Raw genomic sequence first — 6,679 nt, 5'->3', positions numbered from 1 at the left:
GTTGTTCTGCTTTCATGCAGGTTTACTCGTGATGGCAAAAACATCCGACTGTGTTATAGAAAGTATGAATAGAAGGTTGCACACGTGTTTAAAATTTAATTTAATGATACTTCTAAAATAACTGTGTTTAACTGTCCGAAAACAGCGTGGCAATATACAATGTATTGCGATACGTTATGGGATTATCATTAAAGTTAAATTAACTAATGTAGGTCGAAAGCCATTGGTCATTTAATAAAACTCACATACAACCCTACTGCAACCCGTGATTTAGGAGGGCACAGATGTAACATGATTGTGCTTGTTTCTATATTTTTCGTTCCAATGACATTTTAACTCGTTTACACGACTTATTAGGTGGTGTGCATGATGCAACTAAGTCATCGGAACTTAAAAAAAGTATTGGTAATGCCTTCGTAACAATATAGAAATCTCGGAAGAAACCACAACTTACCCGTTGGAAAAAAAAGTCGTGGTGGCGACTTAAATAACTCGTGGTAACCATTTAATCAACCAGACAGATTACACGAAGTTTGAAAACAATTAAACTCGCGAATCTGATAGATTATACCAACTTGTTCGGTCGTCTACGTGCAAAGTCATAATTTTCTTTAATGAACATGTCATAACTGTTCCGCAACAATCCCATCTACTGTTAATTACGTCGACAACTAAGTATTTGTGTTAAAATTCGGTTTAAATGGTACACAGTTATAAATAATTCGAACAGCATACGTCGATAGGACATGTTTAATTTCCAGGAGCAAAATGTTCTTTGAAATGCTTGGTAATCATTCCGAAAGGGATTGTACGATTGTGCTTCAAATGCACCGATGAAACACTAGTAATAACCGAAAAGCTAAACGTAGTAATTAAATACTTTGCATGTAACAAAGGAAGTATGAGTGTTTTCCTGATCTGTTAATTATGTAATAGAAAACTATTTTTGGCTAAACCAGAAAGGTATTTATTTGACGCCAACAATAACAGTTTTTTTTGCGGCCATGTTGTTGTTGTATACCTTCACCGCCTATGTAGACGAACCTCTACCAGATCTGTAGAGTTGAACAATAGGTTATCGTTCCCACAACCAGTATCGTGTTGTCCTCCACCGTCTATGTACACTAGTATATACACAACTATTGTCTTTTCTTGCAGTCTCTGAGCTTATGTACTCAACCGCTAGGGTCAATTTGTATAAATTCGGACAATGATAGAAATTCGGACAAAACATCCTAAATGCATTTTACGTTACACTAAACCTAGCCCCAGGCCTTCAGCGCCTACAGCGCTTTGATTTTTCTTTGTTGCCGTCATGGTTATGGTTTTGATTTTGTATAGTTCAGATTATACCTTGTACTTCGTGCTTTGATGTAAATTACACTATATTATTTTATTATTTTGTCAATTCAAATGATCGTGTAAATACCTTGTACTAATACTAAATAACATCTCATAGATTGTAAATGCATTCATACATATATATTGTTGTACATACATATTTGAGTAACCTGTATGCAATTATATTCATTTGACATTCATTTTCAACCTACTATTGTAAGCAAACATAAGGATCAATTCAAGTCTGTAGAAACGGTTTTGGATACTGTAAAATATCATTTGCTCAGAGAAATGACATAAAAAGAATCAATTGAAGTATGTGGAGACGTTTCTTATTATACTATTATTTGTACGCAATACATACTAGTTCTTGGACTCCCAAAATAATGTAACTGTGAAAAAAATGTATTTATAGTTCAAAGTAATGTATTGTTAACGCGTTACATTGTCGTGTTAAACACACTTATATTATTAATTAATGTTCCTATTCTTTCTTTTTTTGTTTTGATTGTTTTTTAAATTAACAAATACAAGCGGAACGTTAATTGTAATATAAATTGTCTTCAAATATAACAAAACGTAGATGTTTTATTTTATTATTTCAGTGTGTTGTTTGTGTTAATATAATTGTTGAGTTACTGGCTTGTATATACGTTGCAATTTGATCAATACAATACAGTTCGCTTTTTAATAATATCATATGTTGTAAGTTCGTTATATGATCGAACGTTTTTTTATTTCTATACATGTTTTAATATTTCAAATATAGTTACGGCGCATAATGATAAACATTGTCCAATGCGCCATTTTAATGTACTTGCCGGCGGTTTAACATACGTTTCAATTGCACGTGCTTATTTATATAAAACTTAAGTTGTATATGTGCTTTTGTTCTCCCAATGTACGTCAGTTTTACAATATGATGTATAGATATTATTTTAATGTCAATGAAAATTATCGTTTAATTAATTTATTGGTAAATGCACGTTAGCAATGAATTGAATATGGAACTGTTAATTTAAATAAGACTAGCCATCAGACGAGTTTGCTTCATTAAATCATTAAATTGTTTTTAGCCAAACAAAGGCGTACATTGCACGAATGTGAGTGCGTTGCTAACATTTTCTAAATACTATTGTTGACTTGAACAGGAAGATTATGAAAAAAATATTGTTCTACAATATTAACTTGCATTTAACAGCACATTATTGCTCCGTATCAGGCAAGTTAAGTTTGTTATGTGGGTATTTATTGTGTTGTTTTTTTAATTAAAAGTTTAACACGATTAATGAACTCAAAAGATGTTTCCATCTTTTGCTCAGTATACAGACTTTTATGTTGATAAGTATTGTAAGCGTCTGACGGAAGTACATATTGAACGCTCGAATGTTTCATTAATACGTTCGTTGTTCACTATATGATTGAATACTGCGTTATAATATTATTATGTAGTTTTTATAAATTAATTATGAATTAATTTTAATCGTTGTATTTTTGCTATATTAATGTTGTTATTTGTGCTGTTGTGATGTTTATCATTTTACTTAATTAAAATTAATACTACTTTATTATCACCACATTTTTCCTTATAGTTACATAAAAGTCCGTCTGCAAATGAACTCTGTTTGATTTTTTTTAAATTATTTAAAACTAAAACACAAACAGTTGTTAAATATAAAGAATGTCAGACTACTATGGACTACTGTGTATACTAAACATAATTAAAGGGTGAGTTTTCGGTGGTTAATTAAAAAATTGTTTAAATGCATCATGTCATGCGTCTTTAACATATAGATCAATGTTTGTACCGGTCTACTTTAGGTTATTAAGGTATCCTTATTTTGGAAAGAAACGCTTTTACTTATTGTACAGCAATTTTGACATACGTTATGTTAGAAACCGGCCATGTATGAACCTGATGTTTGTTATGGTTACATAATATAGAATGAATCAAAACAAGCTTTTGTATTATTGCCTGTCCATAGTATCACGTGTTTCACAAAGTAAGGATATACTACACGGTTACCTTTTTTAATTTTTGTTAATGTTGCATCTTTGTTTTGTTTGTTTATTTAACAAAATATTAGAGTACTAACCTGCCCTTGAGTCCAACAGGTTAACGATACATGTCTTTTATTGAAAGTTACTGGATCAAAACTGGGACTTAGTTAATGCAGGCTTGTATTATCATAGCCAAACATAGTATTTTAACTCACATGAGCACAACGTGCTCATGGTAATCTTTTGTGATCGTTTTTTGTCCGTCAATCGTCGTGCGTCGTCAATCGCCTGTCGTCCGTCGTCACCATTTACGTTGTTAAAACTATAGATGCCACATTAATTTACAATCTTCATGATCGTTGGTCAGAGCATTTGTCAAATTTATACCTTAGCCGAGATCGATGAGTCACGCGAGGTTAAAACTAGATTACTATGTCAAAGTAACAAAGTTTGTAACACAAATACTTAAAGTAACATTAAGATCGAATCTTCATGAAATGTGATCAAAACATTTGTTCCAGTAACGTATTGTCTTTGTGTGGAAATGGTTCCGGTTCGTCGAAAACATGGCTACCAGGGAACGGGGACTATTTTTCCTTATATGGCTTTCATGAAACCTTGTCAACTATGTAGATGCCACAGTTTTATTCAACTCGTCATTAACATTTTGTTGTAATGATATCTCGGCCAAATAGGAAATTCATTCCGATGCGTTGAAAAACATGTCCGCCAGGGGGCCGGTCAGTTTTCCTAATTTGGCTAATTGTATCATCATCGTTAACACTCTATTGGCCACGATTTTTTCCAATCTTTATGAAACTGAGTTAGAACATGTGTCCCAATGAAATATCGGCTGAGTTTCAAACTGGATTACGTAAGGTCAAAAGTTGGTCACCAGGTCAAATTAAAAAAGCTTGTTAACAACACTCTAAAAGCCATTATTTTCCCAATCAATCTTAAACTTTTTCATATATTTGTTCTATTGATATTTCAGAGGACTTCGCATATGGTACCATCCTGTTGATCAAATATGGTGACATGGGGTCTTGTATGGCTATCGTGATACCTTTTTTACACTATAGAAGTTACAGCTTTAGTCAAATCTTTATGAAACTTGGTCAGAACATTTGCCCTAATGACAAATTTGGCTTATTTCAAACTCGGTCTTGTCAAGTAAAAACATAGGTCACTACGTGAACAAGCTTGTAACACTCCAGAAGTCAAATATCAAGTAGAATCTTTATGATACGGGGTCAAACATGTATAATGAGTTCCAAAATGAAAATGTGTATGCACATTAGATATTTATGTTTAGAAAAGTACTTGCATTATTCTGAGCTCCATCTTCTCAGAATAATTGAGTTGTTTTAAGTCTCATGTGAGCATCTGAGTGCCCACGCCCTCTTGTTCAAAGTCGTTTGGTTACAAGCTTATTTTCTTAGGTTTTTAACAATTTAAATAATTACAGTTACAGCCATGTGTTGAAATTATAAGATTATATTTTTTTTACTAAAATAAGTTTTCTTAAAAGCGTTCAAATTACATGGCCAGTTCTATTCTAGTATGTCTTTTTGAACATTACAAAAAATAGTACCATATGTAGCATTAGTATTGACACAGAAAAGTACAAAAAAAAGCTAAGTAGTTCTGTATACATTGAGTTATGTGAATTGGAATAAATATGCGGTTAATCCCCATCCGTATGCATCTTACAGTAGGAAAAATTGTTCGCCATAAGTACACATTGCGTTCGTCTAAAGGGCTATTTGAATTATTACTCATATTTTACTGTGAAACCTTTTAAATAAAATAAACACTGAACATAGTAGTGTATAATTACAGGATAATCTACTTTTTGATATAAAGTGATTAGTGAATGCTTTGGAAAAGGATCTAGCTAAAATGCCGATAGTAAAAAGTCAATCAATAATAACATTCTGAATGTATCATCACCAGAAGTTATTTATATCTGTTCAAGTGCATCGTCAAATAGAACCCATCTTTACAAACTTCAAAGTCAAATAGAACCCATGTTTACAAACTTAAAAGATAAAACTGTCCGACTCAAGGACTTAATCAGTTCAGGGGCGTATTAATAATTAACCTAGGCTCTGTCAAGTAATGCCTTTAGTTAAATCATGGATTGGCGCTCATACAGTGTACCGTGGCATTGTTAAGAGGTCATATGATGTTTGACTATGGCATACTTATTCATGAATACAATAATTTAATAAACGGAACATGAATGTGTTATTCGTCAGCAGTCTCTGTTGTATTTATTTTTCCATCAGTCCAGATCGAAATTCGCAACATTTCGTTTACTCTTGAACCAGAAATGTTGCGGTATATCTCTTGGTCGGATTACTCCGATTTCAATGATACAAACATTGCTTTCGGTAGGTTTATCGATTGAGAAAGACTGATATACCGATCGAACAAGTTAATATTTCTCAATTATTTTCTCATTTTATCATATTTCCGCATACTACAATTTTAGAGTATGCACATGCTCAAAATAACATTTATTATACACTAGCTATAATTTAATTTGCACTATTAATACTTTTAGTCTCTTGAATGTCCACTTATAAAAAGGAGTTACAATGTGTATATTGGCTGATATTACGAGATAATGTGCTCAATTATAAATATGAGCGACCTAAATTATTAAATTATTTTCTATTACGAAATACTTAGTCACTGTGGTAAATACTTGTTACCTCAAAATATGTTTCTATAACGATAAGCACATCGGTTAATAGACCTTTAAGTCTATTTCAAGATTTAGTTTAGGTATGGGAATCGTATCCGAAATCAGTATTCGGATAACGGCATCCAGTTTACGAATATATCAAGATATCCGTATACTTGTATACGTACCGGTAAACTACATCAGCTTACTACCAATATCACTACAAACATAACAACACTGTGAATACGTTATTTAGCACTGTTAACACATTACTAAACAAAATAATGATTAAATCATTAAAATTGATTTATTCCTGCGAAAAATATCAAAGTCGGTAAATGCGTTATTCGTAAAACTGAACCAAACTCAGGCAAGCTATGATATGTACATTCTTTATACAGCTTTTGAAATTTAGTATTGATAGTATTTATATAGTATATGTAATTAATTATGCAATTATTTATGAATCGTCCTATGCGAAAAGGGGGTTTAATGCATGTGCGTAAAGTGTTGTCCCAGATTAGCCTGTGCAATCCGCACAGTCTAATCAGGGACGACACTTTCCGCTTGTATGATATTTTTCGTTTAAAGAATGTCTCTTCTTAGCAAAATCTAGTTCAGACGAAAAGTGTCGTCATTGATCAG

This window comes from Dreissena polymorpha, chromosome 7 (genome assembly GCF_020536995.1).
Source record: "Dreissena polymorpha isolate Duluth1 chromosome 7, UMN_Dpol_1.0, whole genome shotgun sequence".
Classification (NCBI taxonomy): domain Eukaryota; kingdom Metazoa; phylum Mollusca; class Bivalvia; order Myida; family Dreissenidae; genus Dreissena; species Dreissena polymorpha.
The sequence above is the reverse complement of the archived record's forward strand: the minus strand, read 5'-3'. Positions refer to the sequence as shown.